General features: G+C 34.6%; 1 pseudogene; it reads left to right on the top strand.

Moving 5' to 3' along the window:
• Nucleotides 1-6,998: 6,998 nt before the first annotated feature.
• LOC149249553 (inositol transporter 1-like) lies at nt 6,999-23,162 on the top strand (annotated as a pseudogene).
• The last annotated feature ends 362 nt before the right edge of the window (nt 23,163-23,524 follow it).

The raw sequence follows: 23,524 nt of genomic DNA, 5'->3' as shown, positions 1-23,524 counted from the left end.
TTCGCCTTGAAAATGTTATAAATGGCTCAAACATGGTTTGTATTGTAAGATTTTGGGGGAGGTTTTTGAAAGGAAGAGAAGCAGTGAAGGAATAAAGGATGGATTGAAGCTCTTTTGTAATAATAATTAAATCTTAATTGGATTTTGCTTCATCTCTAAATTCTTTGTAAGTATTATGATTGTGTTTTGAATTTCATTTTTATTGAGTAAGTTTAGGCTTGCTCTAGGAGTGGAAAGGACCCACCACAACTGGAAACAATTCCTTTAGCTTATTTAGACCATAGGATTTACATTCAAAGTGTGAATTTCATCGAGAAATTTATTGTGTGAAATCTAGCATCATTTTGTACTTAAAACTCTGTCTTGTAGATTTGAATTAAAAATTCTAGAATTCATTTAATTAGAAGCTTTCTTGTTTTTCATAGCATAATCATTTCTTTGTAAGAGCAAGTTCGAGTGTAAATTCGATTGCGCAAGTAGAGATATCAGTTTAATGCAAATTGGTTTGGCTTTCATTTACTTTTGAATTTCGATTATGAGTTTCCTGATTATGAAGAGTAAGCTTTCTTTCGAAGGATTTATTTCATTTAGATTAGGAGTCTTGAATTGAAGGTTTTTCATAGATTAAGTTGCAATGAGTTTCTTTTAATATATCTTTCAAGTTAGAATTGCTTTCATAGGTGTTCTTTTTGAGCAAGTGTATGGTGTGTTATTTTCATAATTGTGTTTGTAGCAGTAATTGGTGTTCTGTTATAGCAATAAAACAATAAATTGATTTCGCACTCCAATTTAGGTTAGATGCTCTGATCCCGCATTACCTGCGCTTGTGCCTCAAATCTTATGAGTCCCGAATTGATAATTTAATGTTGGAGTTATAACACACATAATTTCCCCAACATTTTTGGCGTCGTTGTTGGGGAGGTGCTAAAGGGATTAGAGCTTAGTTTATTTCACAAGTTTTTTGTGTGATCTTAGTTGCAAGAAAATCAGAGGGCGGAGAGTGTATGGTAAGACGTGAGTTAAGAGCCATGCATCCACTATTGTGGGGTTTATCCAAAGTTTGGTTGTCCAAATAAGCAAGTTTGGTGAGTTTTATTGCAATTAGCATTTTTTAATACATTTAGGTTAAAATTTCAAAGCTCTTTAAAGATAAAACATTTTTGGGGTGTTGTAAGAACCCACTTATACTAATCCATGTTATGAGACAGGGGTCATAAACCAACACAAGAAATTAAAAGAACGATCGAGAGCTTGAAGAATTTCCCTCAAAGTACTTTATCAAATCCTAGCAGTAGCTGTGGTATATGCCTCTCAGGAAGAGTTCATCTTCACCACATTCAAGAAATAATTATCTCTCCACAACCAGAAGAGGATTTGGAAATGTCCCTTGATTCCTTTTGCCTATCTACCAAGGAGATTGAGAAATAATGTACCAAATCTGATGGGGAGCATCCAGCTGAACCTGAGATCAAAGAACTTTCACCATGCCCAGCAACAAGTCTTGTATGCATTCAAGAGACCAATTATCCACGTTTTCCTGGCTTGAATAAGGAGGACTTTCAGAGTGGTCCAAATGAAGAAATGGGCCAATAACACCAAGATTACATCGAGAATTGGTTCCAGATCACAATCCAGTCAAAGTACCACTCTCATCTTCAAATACTCTTTGTATCACGTCTTTCAAAGTTGTTGATTTCTCATGCTCTTGTACATTCTAACTCTTATATGTTAAATCTAAGCATGAATATATCCTTGTACCTGATCCGAACTTGGCTTCATTAGAAGTTCTCTTTCACTTGAAGGAGGACATCTTTTCTTCAGTATAGTAGGAAAGTTAGTATTGTAATAAATAAATGAAAATAGTAAAGAGAAAAATAAGTCCTTTTATGAAAACCAGCTTGCCTAGTGCAACTTGACAGGGACTTTACTTGAAAACCAGGTAACTAGAGGGCAAAGTTCCCAATAAAGTTTGTAAATCTGTATGAGTTCTTCAAATCATGTATCTTTCAGGTCATTATGTTTGTACTCGAGTTGGTTGATGTGGGATTCCTTAAGGCCCACCTGCCAATAATCATTATCCCATCGACATCAGCACATTATCTGGGATTAAGGTTAGGGTTAGATAAGGTACTTGGGAGCTTGCATGCCTTAACGATAGGTATCCTTATCATCTACTAAGGAAATACATCAATGTTTCTTAGTGGATGAATTTTTCAGTCCATTCGACTTCAAAAAATCCATTCATGGCTAGTATAATGTACCTAGTGCCTTGATTCCCATTGACATCAAAGGTGAGATATCTCACATTGGTTAACGACATCCTCAATGGTCGATAATCAAATGATTCTTGCTTATGTTAGACATCCACACCATTTATTCACATATGCAAGATTGCACATGCGTGTGTAGTGGTTGAAGACTATATGGTTTTGTGATCTCAACACAAATTTGCAGCAGTTTGGATCTTTGTATCAACATTTCCATTTTCATTTGCAACAGTATATTTATTTCAGTAGAGGCTACCATATAGAAGCAATGGCCATTCATTTTCATCAGAAGTCACCTTTCCTCAGTTTTTTTGGGACATACAACTCCTCAAGCATGGGGGAGAAGGGGACCTTCAATTCATCCTTTTGCTCTTTAGTTCAGCCTTCCACCTTCTTCAGTAGGTTAGATCAGTAGTTGCATCAGCTCTAGCCATTCCATCTTCTACTTCAGCCTGCAACTATCATCACGGTAAAGGTAAAACTTGAGGTAAAGTTAGCTTAAGGTTTTTTAATTCATTAGAGATTTAAGAAAACTTTGATGATTAACCACCACATATTCCATATATTTTGTTTTTCATATACCCTCCATTTGGAAACTCCTCATTCATAATAGAATGCATGCTACTCTAATAAGGTCATAATCATGAAAAGAAAAGTATATTGGTTCATGTAAACAAAGCAGTAACTATAGTACCTTCCCCTCCTACATTCACATATATTGTCAGTTGAATGTATCCAATAGAAGATGAAGTCATTGATGCCTTTCATAAAGGAACCATCCATAAGAATTGGCATCACAAAACCAAGTATGAAAGCACCTATTTTACCATCTCCATCACCACCTCATCTCATCCACCATTTCCATTGCCACCTATCATCTCATATATCAATTCCTCCTACCACGTCTATTGTTTATCCTCAATTTGTATTTCTCTCAAAATAAAATATATGGAAGTCAAATAAGAATGGTTTTGCTCCACAAGAACCAACACCCTCAAATATTCATGCAGTGTTGCTCCACAAAAACCAACCCTGCCCAAAGCCATGATGCCATAAAATCTATATATGAGAAAATTCTTTATTTGCATGAGGACATGCAAATCCTCAGGCGTGAGGGGATGTTGGGCCTCAAATATGCCCATGTTTTCATCATTCAACACCACCATTCATAACCTATATTCATGCACTATTACACTCATTTCACACCATAATTCCATCACTTGTTGCCAATTCATGTCTTACGCCTCATGGTTGATTATCATTAGTTTTCTTATATTTTCTATGATTAAAGATTATTTTTCCATGATTTACTAATGAGGGTTTTTCTAATTTCATTTGTCACAAGGTTCCATCGCTGAAATTCTTCATAGTACAAGTAGAGTACGGGAATATCCAATTTGGTGTTTTGACATTTCGGCACACTTCCGAGGAAAACCGAGGGAGGCTATTGTCAAAAATGATGTTTTAATACCTTTCCATATGTTGTATTGCAGCCAGATCGCACATGTGGGTCCCTAGGAGCTAATTAACAAAACTGCTCAAAATGTGCAGAGTTTCCAAACTGCCAAGTTTGACCTCGATTTCCATGCATATGGAGGTGAATCTGGAAAATATAAGAAAATGGGTTTTTTAACCATATTATCTATATCCAAAACATTTTCTCTAGATTTGAATTTTTCTAAATGTTATAAGTGGGTCTCGAAGGCAATTTTATAAAAAATGATTGTTTTTCCAGAGTTCTAGAATCTTGCAAAAAGAGCTAGACAACCAACTTTGGGCATGATTTTCAAGGATTTGGATTTGAATGAGACAAATCCAAGAGATTTTTTTATTGAAAATATAACAAGTTAGGTTCCCTCCAAACAGTTTTCCAAAATTCACCATGGTTAGGAAGATATGCTAATATCTTTGGGTTTAGTTTGTTAAAATTGTTCAATTTTTCATAATGGAGGAAAATGACTAATTCGCCTTGAAAATATTATAAATGGCTCAGCCATGGTTTGTATTGTAAGATTTTGGGGGAGGATTTTGAAGGGAAGAAGAGTAGGGAAGGAATAAGGGATGGATTGAAGCTCTTTTGTAATAATAATTGAATCTTAATTGAATTTTGCTTCATCTCTAAATTATTTGTAAGTATTATGATTGTGTTTTGAATTTCATTTTTATTGAGTTAGTTTAGGCTTGCCCCAGGAGTGGCAAGGGCTCACCACAACTGGAAACAAGTCCTTTAGCTTATTCAGATCATAGGATTTACATTCAAAGTGTGAAGTTCTTCGAGAAATTCGTTGTGTGAAATCTAGCGTCATTCTGTACTTAAAACTCTATCTTGTAGATTTGAAATTAAAAATTCTAGAATCCATTCAATTAGAAGCTTTCTTTTTTTTTATAGCATAATCATTTCTTTGTAAGAGCAAGTCTGAGTGTAAATTCGATTGCGCAAGTAGAGATATCAATTTAATGCAGATTGATTTGGCTTTCATTTACTTTTGAATTTCAATTATGAGTTTCCTGATTATGAAGAGTGAGATTTCTTTCAAATGATTTATTTTATTTAGATTAGGAGTCTTGAATTGAAGGTTTTTCATAGATTAAGTTACAATGAGTTTCTTTTAATAGATCTTTCATGTTAGAATTGCTATCATAGGTTTTCTTTTTTAGCAAGTGTATTGTGGTTTCTTTTAAGGATTTATTTTATAGAAGTAATTGGTGTTCTTTTATAGCAGTAAAACAATAAATTGATTTCACACTCTAATTTAGGTTAGATGCTTTGATCCTGTGTTACCTACGGTTGTGCCTCGAAGCTTACGAGTCCCAGATTGATAATTTAATGTTGGAATTATAACACACATAATTTCCCCAACAATGACTAATTTAGTCCTATGTTAAAATATACAACTATTTAATAAGTAACACAAATAAAAATGACTAACATGAATGACTAATTTAGTTTGGGAACAAAAATACAACTACCTAACAAGTACTACAATAATATGAATCAATTGTTTATGTTAGTCATTTTAATTGTGTCACTTTAGAAATCTAAACTTACAAGTGATAGTGGATTCAAAGGTTGTTATAGATTGGCTGGAAGGTTATACTTCCATAAACACTTATGTATTGGATTAGTAGATGATTAGAATTATGGACCTAATTAGAAACTGTAGGGTTATATCCTAGAATCACATTCACAAGGAATTAAATTCAAAGGCTAACAAACTATCCAAAATGGGAGTGGGCTTACAACTGGGTCAAATACATTATGAAGAATACTTATAAGGAGAAGTGTTGGTTAATTAGTAGATGACACATTTCCTTTAGTTGAATACTTAACTTTTCATGCCTATCTACATTTTTTATTATCAAGGTCATATCCATTGAACTTAGGATACTAGTTTTTAACTTTGGATATCAAGTTGTTTATCTAGTTTGAACGTACATTATTATTATTTATTATTGTGAAAGAATTTATTATTATCATTTATTGTGCTTATACATGCATTCATGGATTTGAGACACTAATATTCTTCTTCTTTTTGAGTTGTGAGGATAACTTGGTTCATTTCCAAGCCTTATATTGCCATGAACAAGGGTAATTTTTATTTTTCATTCTATCCATATATTCCCACTAACGTATTTTTCCTTCTCTCTATTATTTGAGGCATGAAATTTTGCTTAGAATAGCTCTTCAAGGTAAATTTTACATGTTCCAATGTTTTATCTTAAACAAAAAAGGGTGAGCCAACTACTTCTTTTCAAATATGATCAAATTCCTCTAGCTTATTTTTGAACTATAAGGGATTACATCTAAAGGGGAGGGGTCTTGGATTTCGATTTAGCTTTAATATTAGGCCAATGGGTTTGTGATCCAAGAAGGAAGAGGGAATGGTATAAGAAGATATTTTCCCCTCATAATGCATGAGTGAGGGTTGGACCAAAAAGCCATCCAAACATTCTAATTTGAAACCTTGCCTTACTTTTTTATTTGTTTAAGTAAATTTATTGATATTGGCTTAATGTGTATAAATTTCAATCTTGAAATGATAACTTTTATCCATTCTTTATGTTGATATCTAAAATAATTTCCCTTTTTCCCCTATTTTTAATAATAAATTTACATCTCTAGCTTGAATTAGTTGATTTGCAAAGGTTATCTTGAATTAGTTGATTTACGAAGGTTTGTAATGAAAGCCAACCTTCCAAAAAAAATGATTTACATGTTATGGCGCCAAGCGCATTGTTGCAATTGAAATAAAGTACGAAGAGATGCAAAGGTTAGTTTGAATTAGTTGATTTATGAAGGTTTGTAATGAAAGCTAACCTTCCAAAAAAATATTTGATTTACATGTTATGGCGCCAACACATTGTTGCAATTGAAATAGAGTAGGAAGATATGCAATAGGAAAAGTAGCAGAAATGATTTAGATATTGAATGAAATTCCACAAGCTCTGGCTTTTACAATGGACGATATTGGAACTGAGACCTTGTTCACAGAGCTCCATCAATTAAATAGTATGGGCATGTGGTATTACTGGTTGTTGAGGCTTGGATTATGTGGAGATCTTACAGATTTCTACTCAATTTTTTGAGTGGTTAGCAATGATCTGAGCAAGTAGATACGATGAGAGAATTGAAACAAGGTAGTCCATGGGTTTTTATTTTTTATATTTTCGACTATCTTTGAGAGATTTCAGTCAATTAACTGATGTTCAATCTAATATAGTTTGGCTACAATGGGGGGAGAAAAAGCATCGAAGAGCGGGGAAGGGGCAGACTGGGAAGGAATAGGTGATTACAACATCAGAACCAAAGTTTGGGTAAGGAGGAGAAACGGATCATGGTGGCGTGGAATAATTCTTGGTATGAATGAACTCTTTGTCACTCATCTAATGTCTCCTCGATTTGGAACTCCTATCAAGATTCTTGGCCAGGAATATGCCAACATGTCGGTTTTCACTTTCCCTTCACCTCTTATTTATTTAATTTTATGATATGAAGCCTCCCTGTAATGGGCTTTTGGTTGCATGCTAATAGAATATAGCACAGTAGAGCTTACACTTGATTTTTCTGGAGGAAATTCCAAATAAGACAATGTTGGATGTATTCCCCATCTATTGCCAATGCAATAATATCAATATTTAATGAAGAAATCCTCATTGGTAAATATTTCCATGCTTGCATATCTTTCTTTTATTGTTGTTCATGTGCTCAACCTTCTTTGACATCACTTACATCTTCTCAAGTTTAAAAACAAAAGAAATGGAGAAAAAGAAGACGAGGATTAGAATAATATTCTCTTTTGTTTCTAGTTCTATCTATGCACAATAGCCAAAATAATAAAAATATCTAGGATTGGCCAAGTGCTGAGTAGCATTCAAATATCGTAGTTTATATTTGATTTTCAGTCATGATGTGCTTTTTTGTTTCGTTTTAAATTATTATTTTCTGCACTAGTGAAGTTGAGGTCTTAAATAAACTCTATGATTATTAGACACCCACATTCTCATGGGAGAGGTACATGCTTTCATAGAAATTTCATGTGTTAGTGGATGGATTGTACTTAGTTCTCTTTAGCAATTAAGTAATTAATTATCTCAACAACTAAACTTTGTATAGTGATAAATTGCAGATAATATGAGTCAATATGTCGATGCATTTAGTTTGTATTTCCATCTGAATGATCAATGATTTATCATTTCCAAATGACCTTATGTTGCTTTTATGTATGAATGAAAGGAATCTTCTTTCCCTTAAATATCCAGTGAAAGTAGATTGTACCTGGGGGAAATCATAGTGTTGGTTTTCCACGACCCTAGTGTTTGGGATGGAATCTTAAAACTCTAATGCTACCAAACCAAGAATCACAATGAATCTACTTTGCACAATGGAATATAAACAATAGTAAATCGACTAGTGCACAAAATATAGAAACCTTACAATTTTTAACCCAACTTTGTTATATTAATCAGACTAAATAATACATCAGTCTAGGGCTCTCGTACTAGGGATAATGGCCCTCATACATCCACTAGTACAAGAATAAAAAATTGGGGCTTGGTGTCAATCTATCATCAACCAATCTACCCTCAATAAGATATTCTAACCATCTAGTTGTCACATGCTCTCTCAGCTCCTCTTCGTCATACCTTGTACCTACCCGGTCCTTTGGCTCCAGATCTGCAACACTGCCTCTATCAACAATCCAATTCCATCTGGTCACTAAACCTCGGCTCTATAATCTGCTCACTAGTTGTGCCTAAGTCCATTAAGGGCACAACACATGAAGACTCATGTCACGTCTTTCATAACTCCGTTTGTGAACAACTCAAAACTATCCACTACTGCTCTTCAACTACTCAGGGACTTCAGCCCACTATGGTCTACCTACAACAAATCGCTTCCCTTGGTATTTGTGCATTCACAGGCCTGGTTAGGGCATACAACAACAACCTCAACCACTGTCCAAATATGTTGTATTCCTCTCCCAAAGAGTTTCTCCCTTTGTTTTCCTAAACTCAACATCAAATATTGTGCTTAGGGCTTGAGGACCCTCCTCACAACATCCTACAACACTCTTGTACCAACAACAAACAAACCATCCCTTAAACACATGGAGATGACCCCTGTTCTAACTTCGACCTTCCCTTGTTGACTGCGGCTGAGTTAGGAGAGTACTCTTAGGCCTCTCAGCTCATCCAACTAGCCCTCCAACTTACTATTGTAGCATCCAACACCTACAGCCTAGAACAAAGCCAAAACACACCATAACACATGAAAAAATCACATCCAAACTTACCTCTATCACGGTGGCCTAGTCTACAAGGGAGACACACCAAAACATTCCCACAATTTTTCCCTTAAGTACCTTCCTAGATGCCACCTAGTTATGGCCTTCTCCATAGAGGAATCCACAATTAAACGTATAGAAAACCCTCTCCAAAACTCAATTGCCTTGTCTCCTTTCTCTTGCCTCAAATCCGCACTTCAAACATAGAGTTAATCCATGATAGAAGATGCACTTAGGATGTGTAAAAATTCCTCACAGAATTCCTCCTTTAATAGGATACACAAGGGCCCCAACGAATTCTTCTAAGGTGGCTTGAAAACTCATCATGTGGCTTGTCCAACTCAAGCCTACATGAAATTCAACCTACAAGCCCACCTTCTAACTTCAAAAATTAATATTTGTTCAATGACAACTTTGAATCGGATGATTCTTGTTGTGTTGGATTCATCTCGTCATCTACTATCATCCTCATCCATCACATGTCGCAATCTTATCACGGTTTTGGACCAACAACATTGGGTGAAAAACCTCGAGCTTAGGTTTCAAGCCAATAAGGTCATTTGTGGAGCTCCTTACTCCAAACCCTCGATCCTCAAGGATTGGAGTACCTCCCAAGCTACAAAAATCAACACATACAACCTCTGAAAAACAAACTCTAGCTTAAAAAAATCTTGGTTTGGAATATATTTTATTACATATTTTACCTTGGCATTCAATGTCTATTTTGGTCAAGTGGTGAGCTAGAAAATTTTGTGCTCTCTCTCTCTCTCTCTCTCTCTCTCTCACACACTTTCAAATACTCACTCACACACACACTCGCACATACTCACTCACACACACACTTTCACAGACTCACACACACACACACTATGTAGGGAAACCGTGGTAACTTCCATACATTTCATGGATTGTGCCCAGTGTAAACTTGTCAGTGCTAATAATGACTCCTAACCTGATATGGACATTGAGTGAGGCACACAATAGACACAACTAGCCTATGGAATCGATCCCAAGGCATTTTTCATGAAACTTAAAGTACCCAACCAGTCAAGCTAGCCCATCATTTTTCTCTCACACCATGCACACATGTGGGTGCATGTGTGTACATGTGCATGTTTTCACCATAGGAAAAAAAATCATATAATAAAAGGTAAAACAAATACATTACATTTATGAATTTGTGCCTCTGCACAACATGGTACTTCAGTTCACAAAAATCTTGGCCACATTGGAATATATCAACAATATTATCAGAAAGAATCAAACACATCCATATAAATGATAGCTACTCTATTGAATATTCATGATGCCATTACAATCCATACTCCATAATAAAAGAAAGAATAAATAGGAATACTACGGATCAACAGACCATGGACACCATCAAATTATGCCACCAAAGTATCGATGGATGAGAAGACATGGGAACATCAGAGAAGATAGAATGGTGGATGTTCTAAGATAACACCCTCATTTTCCTTCATACACTTCATCATTTTAGCCTACAACGAACACCAACTTTATTTAAGAATCAACCTTGGAATTATGTTCACGAAAAATGTGAGAAAAATAAACTATGTTAAATTTGCTTCTCATAGTTGATACTTGATTCATCACTGTTTGAAGACCTAAATTTTGCATGGTGATTTTTCCATTGAGCCAATCCACTGAAAATTTTTAGCTCCCATAGACCTAGACACTACTTACATTATTGTTAATGGTTAATCTGAAAAGGGTTTCTAGGCTTTATATATTAACCAATTTATTGGTCCCTTCTCCAAGATCAAACAAAAAAGAGATATAATGAGAGGAACTAAAATAAAGATAATCCAATGCACCATATTTACTTGGATTTTCTAGGGAAGCACCATCAAAGAAGCTCCATGGGAGAGAATCATCACTTACAAAAGTATTAATTTGATGTGTTTTCCTATTATTCATAGTGTCTATGTATTCTTCATAGTAGAATTTTACTCCAATATACTTGTACTAGAGAGAATGGGGCATCTTGGAAACTAATCTCATTTCTAGACCTCCATATATCACAACTAATAGCAATTAGGAAAGATCTATTTTTATATACATCTTTATCCTCATATAAGGTTTTGAATACTTCTAATAAGGAGTTCCTTTCCCATTTACGTGTTCCATTCAACTATGTTAAATATGTTTCCCATACTTCCTTTATGTAATGACATCCCACAAACAAGTTTGTCTGTAGAGCTGCAAAGTTTTCCTCATGTTCTTGGCACAACATACATATGCTTGGCCCTTGTACTTGCCACAATGTACATATGCTTGACATGTGTACTTTCCAAAACATACATATCCTTGGAAAAACAACATACATACATACATGTGTTTCCTCCTAAGAGGTCACAAGTTCAAATCTAGTCGATGGGGTGGGTGGGGGTAGAGTATGTACACCTACGTACACTTTAGCAGTCAAATCACTACATGGAGGGGGTTCCCTTGTCCCAAAAATAAGGAAGTTTAATACACCAATTTGGTCTTTGGCTCGGGTGTGACCTTAATTATTATTATTATTATTATTATTATTATTATTATTATTATTATTATTATTATTATTATTATTATATACATGTGCATGTGTATTTTGTTTCCATGGAACATTTTCTTGGGGAAACCCTCAAGATAGTTCCTCACATTTCATGAATGGTATCTAGGGTAAATGTCGTAGGTGTGAACATGTACACCTAATCCCATGAGACCCAAGTGGATTTTATGTTATGACCTTCTTGGCCAATATGACTTTGGCATGGCAAGTTGAACCACTTAAGCTAACCTTTGGGTCTAATCTATCTATCTCTCTCTCTCTATCTCTCTCTCCCCACACACACACATACAGGTTCTCTTGGAGAAATAATCCCCCCCCAGCCTCTTGCACTTAAATGAAGAATGAGGAAGTTGGAACCTTATCAGTGCCATTATACATATTCCACTCCCTCTTCCTTAGGGTTTTAGATGGAAGGCAATATTATATTCTAGTGGCAATAGTGGTTGGTAACACTTTAGGGCTTTGTGGAATTGGATTGCATGACCTCCTTGGGTGTTACACCTCAACAAAAAAGGTTGAAGCCACTAAGCTATCCCTTGGGACTTTAATGTTGGAAACATTATTGTCCCACTCTCCACACTCAAGCTAGAGTGAGGTTGTGGGTACCTTGTAACCTTGATATAGATGCACTTGTCCTGAGATGTGGAAGGGATTTCTCTCAAAATTGTAAAATATTTTTCGGTCCTAAGATGCCTACTATACATAGTGAGTAAAATTTTGTAAATATTATTATCAAGAGAAACTCCAGTTGCTTGCATGCCTTGATATAGTTCAATCACTCTCTTTGAATTCCCTGTGTCCCTATACAGACTTAACATTGAGTTGTAGATATTGACATCAATATTGAAGACCAACTTCCTCATCTCCTCGACAATCGATTCATTATCTCTATCCAACCCTCTTTTAGAAAGAAAAACAATAAGTTTTCTATAAAGTGGCATATTGGGAAGATAACATGTACCTTCCATATCATGATAGATCCTTTGAACCTTAGAAACATTCCCAACTTCAGCAAATGATCCTTTGAACCTCAGAAACATTCCCAACTTATGCATGATACCATTGATGGTCTCTGTAGTTTGGGATAAGGAAACTCTCAACATCTCATCAAATGCATACCTTGCTTGCTCAACAAATTGAAGTCATTATCCAAACTCCTGTAAGGTAACTCATCAAGGCAATGGATCTTATTATGAAGGTCACAAAGAAGTTTAGAGGCTTCCCACTTCCTACCTTTCTTACAATTCATATTCATAACAATCCTGTAAGTGATGTAATCAGGCACCATGCCATGATATACCATGTCTTCAAGAGCTTTATTGGCATCCTGTAGTCTTCCTTCGAGTGAAAGATTGTTGACAAACACATTATAAATGTGCTTATTAGGAAACAATCCTTTGTAGAGCATATCTTTGTAAAACTTTGAACCTTCTTTTGTCATACCTTTCTCACAGAACCCTTGAATGATGTAGTTAAAGGTATATGGATTTGGGTTGCATAGAAGAGGAGGAGGTCAAGAAGAAAGTGCCAATTGGCACTGGCTTTTGTGCTAATCTTATGCTCAACTCTAATTTTCTTATTATTAAAATTATTCATTATTTATTCTCCTCTTGAACTAGAACATTTATGTTATGTTTAAACCCGGATTTTTATTTATCATTTGTCCCATTTTTCCCTTGACATAAAATTTTGTAGGAATTCTTTTGTTGCAATATTTATTCTTATTGTCATTTTCTTTGTTTTGGTAATTTTCTGCCACAAAAGTGAGTAACAGTTCATTCCAAGCAGCTTCTCACATTGAGTTTTCTTATTCCTTATCATATTATCATTTTATATTTGGTTCCATGCTAGAATCACAATTGTATTGTGTCTCTTCTACCTGAGGGGAATATATTGTTTGGATCCTTTGTTAGATGATGAATCTACTAAGTCAGTTAATTTTCTACAAATTTTTAGTAACCATTTTAATATCAAAACTTACAATTTTAAGAGTGTTTTTTTCTTGTTCACTGTGTAAGTTTCAAAGTACCATAATTGGATGCTACTAATTACAAGAAAATGCAACAATAGATTTTGAATTAGAGGGTAGCCAACTGAGCTTTCGTTTTAGGATTACCTACTTCTTCTTGACCTGAGATATTCCCTATTAGGAGTAAATCACCGAAGGATGAATACCTAGATGTTGGAGGTATATATCCTTCATTTTAGGTATGTAATCATGATTGGGAAATACCCCACATCTCTAGTTTGAATGGCACAAGAAAGGATTTCCCCTATTAAAATGTAGTGTCCTTGGGATGTCTAGTATAAATCAAGGACGTCTAGGCATCCCACAATGTTGAAGGGCATGACAGGATCCCTTATGGTTTATGTTAGGCCCATATACTACTAGTGTAACCCCTTATTGTTATTAGTATAACCCACTTATTATATTGATGTACCCATGTAGTGCCCATATTGTTACTATTGTGCCCCATAGAAGCCCACTATTGTTATTATTGTGCCCTTACATTATTATTGTTATGTCGGCTCTGATTATGTTATAACCCCTTAGACTCCTATATATAGAAAGGAGGTCTTTTCATTTGTATCATCCAAGAATTGTTCATTTATGTAATGTAAAGGAGGTTGCCCCCTCGAAGAGGCTGAATTCTAAGGCATTGATCTATCTTTTCTTGAGCTGGTTTCATAACAATTTATTATTCTCTAAAAGAATTTTTTATTGATTTTTTGAATTTATTTTGAACTTGCTAATTCAACTTTGAACAGTAGCAAAGAATCCTATGACTAAAAAATTGTTTTTTGTGCTTATTTTTATGTATGGTATCATCTCTTTTTTGAGCATTGGCTTTTAAGAGACTACATTCAACCAAAATAAATGGGAGCAATTAGTTAACCTGGAATATTATTTCAAATCAGTTGGGGTTAATTTAAATAGGAAAAGCCTCTATTGAAATATGAGACTAAAAATATCAAGTGAAAATGCCCCTCGCCCTTTTCAATCTACTTAGTATATGAGGTCAAGTAGGGGTTGAAGGGTCTAGCGAAGCAATGGGGGCTTCTTGTTTTGTAGACACTAAAGGAGGTTTGCTCAAGGTAGCATAGTAAATCTGTACAATATGCAACATTTTTTAATACGTTAATGATGGAGTTGCAAGTTTCGTCTTTCGATTGCTCTCATGTTAATACGGGGATGTTTAAAAGGCCTTTGTTACAAGGGATTCATATACACCAAAGGTGAGAAAAGGCTCAGTGCAATACTGTTAGACAAACAAGTGTTGAAGATTAACAGTTAAATGTGGGAGATGAGATAAACATGGTGACGGTGGAGTGATCTATTGTTATGGATGGATGGAAGGATATTCATCACCAAGTGCTATATTGTAATGAATGGGTGGAAGGATATCTATGCCACCCACTAATCATCATGATTTCCACATCTCTAGCAAGTCTCTTCTTGCCATTTATTTTTTAGAAAATTTCGGATTTAAACTTTTGGTTTGAGCTTTCCTGATATACCATAGAGGAGGTTGCCTAGTCCAATATAGTGTAGGCAATCATGGATGCAACTCATTTTTGTGTTGTAGCTAGGTCACTGGGTCAGAATTGGTACAAGAATATTAATTTGAAAGCAATCATGACCTCATTAAATATGGAGTACAACTCTTTAAAAATAGGCTTCTTTTCTATTTTGGTTCCATGCAACATAGTTGGTTGTTCCCCAAATTTTCTATAGCAATACATCATAGATAGTGGAACATTTGCAACAACATTACATGTTGCAATACCCAAGATAATTTTTCCATTCATACTAAACCAATTTTTTTGGGTTGAATGTATGAATTGGATACAGGTTGCACCACCACCATTAAAGAAGAATCATCTTATCCCAAATAAAAATGAAGATAGTATTATGGAAGCTAGAAATACCCATTGGACTCAATACATATAGTTATGGTTGTTGAAATGAAAGATTGTGTAGCTAACATTACAAAAAAAAATGAAATGTTTTGAGGATGGAGTTGAAAATGTTGTAAATATTCTTTTAAATAAGGTCTATATTTCAGTAAATAGGATGTTTTGAAAATTCAAGGATAGGAATTAAAGTCATAACAAGTAATTAGGGGAGATTTGGCCTTGGCTTGATACTCCAGAGATTTTCTAGGAACTCGACATCATTTAGGTGCATGATGTTTCCTTTTGGTGCCACTGTAATGCATAATATGTCACAAGGCATATTTTCTAATGAGGGTTGTATTATAGTAAAATATATTGAGGTTCTTGAAGTCTATCATGACCAAAGTTTGATGGTTTTAAGGTTACCCTTTTTTTTAAGTAAGGAGGCTTATCTTCAATGTTGTAATGAAGGTTCCCAATTGCATAATCTATTATAAAAGTAAATACATTAATGAGCAGACAAGGATGGGCCTCTAATAGATAATTTGAAAGGAGACTTGCCTAGCTAGACTCTGTAGTTCAGATTGCATCCACCAATGTTGGTACCTAAATACAACATTCATTCCTTTTCCATATTTAAATGGTTGATGGTCTTGCATTCCAGTTTGCTTTGATAACTTTTCAAATTGTGGTAATTTTGCAGATAAGGTAAGAGAATATATGTGATGGTTGGTGGTAGTGTTGCAATGAACCAAATAAAATAATACAAGTGTAGGTTTCCTACCTCAAATAGGAAATAACAATCAACATGGAAAAAAAAACAAGAGAAAGTTAATAAATAAAGAGTAATCAAATTTTGTGTGAGCATGATCACAACAACTAGGACATTTGGATTCGAGTTATTTTTGTGTGCCATGGATGTACAAAACATTTATGAACCCTCTTTGGCATATTAATGCAAAGATTATTGCCTGAATTTCTACTTACAATTTCACCAGTATAGACATGACAAGTTTTGATACATGGCATTTAAGATTGAATTACAAGTGAAAAGTCAGCAAAGGAAATTGTGATGGAGTGGTGTAAAGTTGGCAGAAATAAATTGGATTCTTTTAGTTCTATGCTTTGTCATCACAATAAGATTCAAGGATACCACCTCAATTGGGAATTCTTATGCCATTGTTGCTATCATTGTTATGTTGTGACATCATGCCTTATGTCACTCATTATAATCATTGCATGGCGAAATTTTTTTATATGGGCTATTGGTTTTCTTTTCTTCTTTGGATGGATTGAAGGATCCTACTACTCAACCTCTATTATGAAAGTGCCACAAGAAGCTAGGCTCCTATTTATTTGTTTGAGATAATTATGGTTATCATGTAGAGAATCTGATAGAGATAATTTTGTGAGGAACCAATGGTAAGGGTGTCTTTTTAGCTATCAATACAAAAGGGAAAAAAAAATCAAATTCTAGCTACTATAGAATCTTCTATTTTTTCATTTTGGTTTTATTTTATCTCAAGTTTCTAAACCTTACATATTATAAATTTGTAGGTGGCTTCAGAAGAATACCTACAATGAACGTTTAGAAATCCCCAAAAGAAGTAGACAATATGCATGGTGAGCTGCTATTGAAATGGAAAGGAGTGTATCACAACTAGTTGTAGAAGGCTTCAATCAATTTGTAATTTCATTGTTTTTCTTCAGTTTTAAGAAATTGTCCTTATATTGATCTTATATTCTTGAAATGATTTACAGATAAGAAAACTTGATGCTTACATTAGATGGGATGACCTTTTAAATTCATAAGATTTTTGTCAACTTAAAATGGTAGGAGACAAAGTCTACTGTCTTAAAGAAGACTGTTATTTGAGCCAAGAATTCAAAAATTGGCCTTAATATAAAGTATTTGATACACTTTGGGAAACAAAACTCCATTCCAAACTGTATTTTTAAACATGGAACAAAGGTTCAAGAGGCCTTAGATGGTACATGCGAGTATTGGCTAAGTGAGTATCATGTGCCTTTGTGTTTGTTGAAGGATTTTGAAGAGGAAGTGCAATCATGTGCCCACCCAAACAAAGGTTCAAATAAATTATGTAAGATTCATTATAGACTGCCAAAAACTTCCAAGTTGGATGGATTTACCACCCTCCTCGAAAAAGAAGAGAATCATGAGTTCATGTACTCATTGTAGGTGGTTAATAATGGGAATGACATATATGTAGGTGTCCTATCTGGTGTTTTTCTCTACATTCGTGATAACTTTGATTCTGTGAAAAGGAGAACCTTTTTAGAGGTACTTGCAAACTCAAATTTAGCTTTCATATGGGATTTTTTAATTAATAATTCCCCTTTCTTTCTCATCAATGAGCGTTCTTGTCCTCCTCATCTGGTTGTTCAAAACCCACTGCCTTGGATTTCAACAGGAAACTATTGTTAGCATGGAAATTGTGGATGCTATAATTGGAGCAACAATAAATGGACAGATTAGTGATTCCTATGGATGCAAGTTGGCAATAGTTATAGCTGACTTATTTTTTATTGTTGGATCAATAACTATGGTTGTTGCTCTGGATCCATATGTTCTCATAGTTGGGAGGTTGTTGGTGGGGCTAGGTTTTGGTATTGGATCAATTATTGTTCCTATTTATATTGCATAAGATTCACATTCTGAAATAAGGGGAGCACTAGTGAGTACAAATACACTCGTGACTACTCGGGGTCATTTCCTATCATATCTTGTGAATCTAGCATTTACTGGGGTAAGAAACCTTGTTATTGTTTGTCAAATTGTCTATTGATTTGTCGTTGGCTGCAAAAAGTAGCATGAAACAAGTGCATTGAAAATTAGAGGGTATCCATGTAATTTATCCAACAAATTCTGTATCAAATATTCAACTCATTGTCTGCATTTCTCCTCTAGTTCCTGAAATATTACTAAACAACATTATTTGCCTAGCCTAAATTCTATGAAAAGTTGTTGCATTTTCTCGGTTTTGATTTAAGGGATACCTTAATTATTGCATGTTTTTTGGAGTAAAGGTAGTGTTCATTGGAGCATACTTTAATCACTTGAATATGTTTTTTTTCTTTTTAGGTACTAGGGACATGGAAATGGTTGCTAGGTACATTAGGATTACCAACCCTCTTATAACTTGTATTAATTGTGTTCTTACCATAATCTCCACATTGGCTCTTTATAAAGGTTTAGTTAGTCTACATAAAATTTTTGTTTTCAATCAAATGTAAAGGCATTTCTTTAGAATGTACCTGCATCTTATTCATGTTTGCTTTCAACATACAAAAAATCATGTTGAGGGCGTTGCAGTTCTAGAAAGGATATATGACCCTGATTTTTTAGGGAGTGAGATCAAACAAATATCATCTACTATTTAAAAATACCTTAATGGGAAGGATTCCAATGGAAATATGTCATACCTAGACCTATTCAATCCCAAATAAGTAAGACATGCTTTATTTACCAGAGTGGGTCTTCAAGTATACAACTACAAAGACTTTGTATCTTATTCTTTGAGAATAATTGATGTGCCTTGTAGTCATTTTTAATTATTTTGATCATCACATGCATCATAAATGGATGCTAACTCAATGCTATAATCTTTTTTTAATAGTGAAAAGTGGTTATTCATAGTAGGAAAAACCATGTAGGCACCCCACCTCCCCCCAGGGTTTATACCCATAGCTCATCTTCTTGCTTATTCTCATAAGAAACAATATACTAAATTAGATCTAGAATATTTAAAGTAGCCAAGTTATTACTATGAACTACAATATGGGATTCATAACCCGTTTCTACTTGAATATCATTCCTATAGATGAAGATATAGAAAAAACTGAAGGCAGAACCTTATATAAAATCCTAGCATTTGCTAATATAGAAAAAAAACTTAGACATCAAAATGACTAGCTTGTTGCTTTGTCTAATGATTAGCAATCATGATTTATTGGTTGGGGGATTTTCCATATGCTACTCACTATTCTCTCTCTATTATGTGGGGGGTTATCATCGCCCTCTTTGATCTCGCTAATATGGTCTATCAAGGATTGGTTCAACTCCTCAAAATCTCAATTTCTCCTTTGTTGTTGCTACCTATTTTTCTACTACTCACCTTGTGAATGGAGTTTGATGTTCTACATGATTTATACTGCCCTCACCTTCTCCTTTAGGTACCCCATTGACCTAGATAACATTGTATTGGTTTCCTCTAGTTTTCCTATATTCTCTTTGCATTATGAGATGTCATATTGCACCCACCCAAATTCGAGCAATTGGGTCATTTGTTGCTCATTCTAGAGTACTTGGGAGACTCCAAGATAGTCTTGAGGCTGATAATATTTGAGGATGTTTCTATTGACCTTGCTACCTCTATGAGTGCTTTTCTTTGGAATCTCAGGAATCTCAGCAAAGGATATGAAGTGATTTCATTTTTTCCCATTACTCGCTATCTTATCCTTTTTAGTATGTTCCTTGTTTTTTAGGTCTTGTACACTTTCTAGGCCCTTGTAGTTAGTGATATCTCTGATCATGTGACCTTCTTTTCCCTCTTTTCTCAGAATCGGATGTGACATTTGGGTGTGTCTCATCTATCCATCCTGGTTTCTTCACTCTGCTTCTATTTCTCTGTTAATATTATTATAGCATCCTTGGACTAGTATTGGCATGAGGGAAGCATCCATCTAATCCTTTCTAGGTGTTTTTTTATTTATTTTCACAAGGATATGTGATGGTTACCTATGGACCTCAAAATCTTCTTCCATGACCCTCAATGATCCCATACCCAAAGATTTTGAAATTTTTAACCCATGAAGCATTGTTAATGCTTTTGATTTTTGTTGGCAGCTATTCTAAAATCCCATGATAATTATTTTACTTATTTTACCCCTTGGGTCATAATGAAACCTCCTGCTTTTATTTCTCTCCACTTATCTTTTGCCACACCTTTGAAGAATAAAAAGGTGTTTATGTGCAATTATTGAGGTATTAATGTTGCAATTTGTGGGTCCCAACCTCCAACCTCTTGGGGAATTTCATGCCTCTTTGATTTAGGGTTGGCTACAGAACATTTTTCCAATATTCTTATAGCACCCTTAGTTCTACCATATCCAATGCTAATTCCATATTCCCTGTGGCATAAAATTTGTGCTTTTTTTTTATGGGTTATCGGGACTTGTAGGTGACTAAATAGTTCCTAAGTGTATCTAAATTTGTCTTGCCGGTATTAAGAAGGGAAGATCTAACTCTACTATGGAGGTAATATTTCTTAGGGCTTAGTGTGCCTAGAAATATTAGCAAATAAATGTTGCTAATGTTTTTGCTTTGTTATTTGTAGATTTTCCTAAACCCCATGAAAATTCTACTCTCCTATGGAGGTAATCTTTCCTGTGGTTAGTATGCTCAGAATTCTTAGCCCTTAAAGAGTTTTTAATGCTTCTTCTTTGTTTTTTGAATCTCTTCCTAAGCCCCATGAGAATTCTCTTTTTTTTTAACCTCATGGGTCACGATGGCACCACCTACTCCTGCAACTCATGTATTTCTTCTTGTTATATTGAAGAATAAAATGAATAGTTTTTATGCATATTAAGGTGCTAATGTCTCTATATGTGGGTGCCATCCTCCTTGTTTGGGAATTTATGGGGTTGTATGCTAAACATTAGTTTGAACCCAAAGGTTCAACGAATGTAGCCAGTTTTGTTTCCTAACCTCCAAGGGAGTTGTCAACCTTTTCCCTCTACAGTGTGCATTGAGACTATAGTAATGTCATAGATGTTGATTCTATTTTAACTAGACAAATTTTCTCTTCCTGGAAGATATTTTTGTTCCTTGCCAACCATTTTTTACACAACAACATTTGGGAAATTCTTTCTACAGTGAATCTAGGACCAATTCTTATGTTGTTCCAGGTGAATTTCCTGTTTGGAGGTTTGACATAAAATATGTTCAGATTAGGTCTCTTACTTGTACTCTACAGGGTCTCTTATATATACCATCCTTTTTCTCTTTGCGGTCATGTTGGAGTCACTTTCCAAGCTATGGTTTTCTGAGGAATGGATTCCTTTGAGATATTGAATGATTCCTAACAGCTTCTTTTTACCCTAATTATTTGGAGGGTAAATGTTGGTTAACTAGAATTCTTGACCCAAGGAAAATTCTGTAAAGGATGTTGTGATCCAGTGAGAACATTTTATCCCTACTTTACAGGGTATCAGAATCCCATAAGGAGGCTACTCCCTCTAAACAACCTTCTTAGTTTGATGTAGAATCTATGTCTTCCCTTCCATAGAGATTTTATCAGTTCTGAGAATACATTTTCCTCATTTTATGTCTCGTGAAGGAATATTTATACCAATTTTTTTATGTCCCTGACCTCCATATTGCTAGGATATTAGCTTTGTATTTTGTTTTTTGATTTATAGTTGTATCAAAAGGATTATAGCAATGTTTACCATGAGCCATTCACATTGTTCAACGTTTTTTCTTCTTTCTATTCTTTGTGACTTATATTTTTATAATAATTCACTTGTAGGCATTTCAACAATTTATGGGTATTAATACTGTAATGTATTACAACCCTACTGTAATGGAGTTGGCAGGATTTTTTTCAAATAAAATAACTTTATTACTTTCCTTATTTGTTGCAACAATGAATGCACTCGGCACAATTATTGTCATATACCTAATAGATTGGTGTGGAAAAAGACTGTTACTCCTGATGAGCTTAATCAAACTTTTGTGTCACTATGCATTCTATCTAGAGCATTTTACTTGACTTATGTTGATGTGCCTACTGTTGACATAAAACGAACAGTAAAAGCAGGTAATGGTTGTCCAACACTCCTCAACTTCAGTCAACCTCTTTGGAACTGCAACTGTTTCTTAACTGTTGGGTGTGGCTTTTATGCAACTCTGGAAACAAGGTAAGGACACAACCTATGTTCCTTTCTCAATGTGGTATGAATTCCCGATGGAAATGGATTTTATTCACTCTGTCCTATGAATTTTAAAGAAAAGATTAAAAAAAATATGGACTAGAAATTAACTTTGTCAACAAACAACAAAACTAGGCACCTGAAAAGGTTTTGTGATCAGAATATTGTCTAAGATAAACTTACTAAAATATTGATGTCATTGACTTGGATTGCCTAGCTTAACATGTAGACTTTTATTAATCCATTACAATATTTTATCATTGATCGTGCAAATGCTTCCTGCAAATTTCTTTCTTGCAAACACAACATCCAAGCAATATTTTTCCTAGCATTTTGGCTCTTGGTACAGTGATGTGTGTCTAAGCAGCTATGGTTGGGTTGTTGTTTGTGGCTTGGTTTTATATAGATTTCTTCTCTCCTGGCATGGGACTAGTTCTATGGACAATAAAATATGAAATTTATCCTTCAAAATATAGAAGTATGTGTGGAGACATTGCTGCGACAGTTTGTTAGATATCTAATCTGATTGTTTAAGAGATATTCCTATATTTGATTGATGTGTTGGGCACATCCAAAACATTTATAGTATTTTCCACTATTGTTGGGGATGCATTCCTTTTTTTCCTTGATTTTTTTCCTGATATGGAAGGCCTGAACTTCAAAGAGGTCGATAAATTATGACAAGGATATCATATAGTGGAAATATAGTTGAGGAAGGTTCTTTTCACAAACCCCTTCTTGATGATCATCATACAACATGAAGTAGCAAATCAGATGTTAAAATATCTCGTGAGAAAGGGTAGGCAAATCAATTGATGCAAATATGTGGATGAAAATTTTAAGGAATTATAGGAGAATGTACAACTTAAATGGCATATCACCAATCACATTGACAATTTTTGCATGGTGGCATATCGGCAAGTTTTGCATGTTGGCAGTGTCATAATTTGCACTATTTCTTGATAAGATATTGTTAAAAATTTTGAAATTCCATTCGATATATTGGATAATAGATTCTTCTACTTACATCATTCATCAGCATC

This window comes from Pinus tabuliformis, chromosome 7 (assembly GCF_031772625.1).
Source record: "Pinus tabuliformis cultivar Carrire ecotype Pingquan chromosome 7, CPIR1, whole genome shotgun sequence".
NCBI lineage: Eukaryota > Viridiplantae > Streptophyta > Pinopsida > Pinales > Pinaceae > Pinus > Pinus tabuliformis.
The sequence above is the reverse complement of the archived record's forward strand: the minus strand, read 5'-3'. Positions and strand labels throughout refer to the sequence as shown.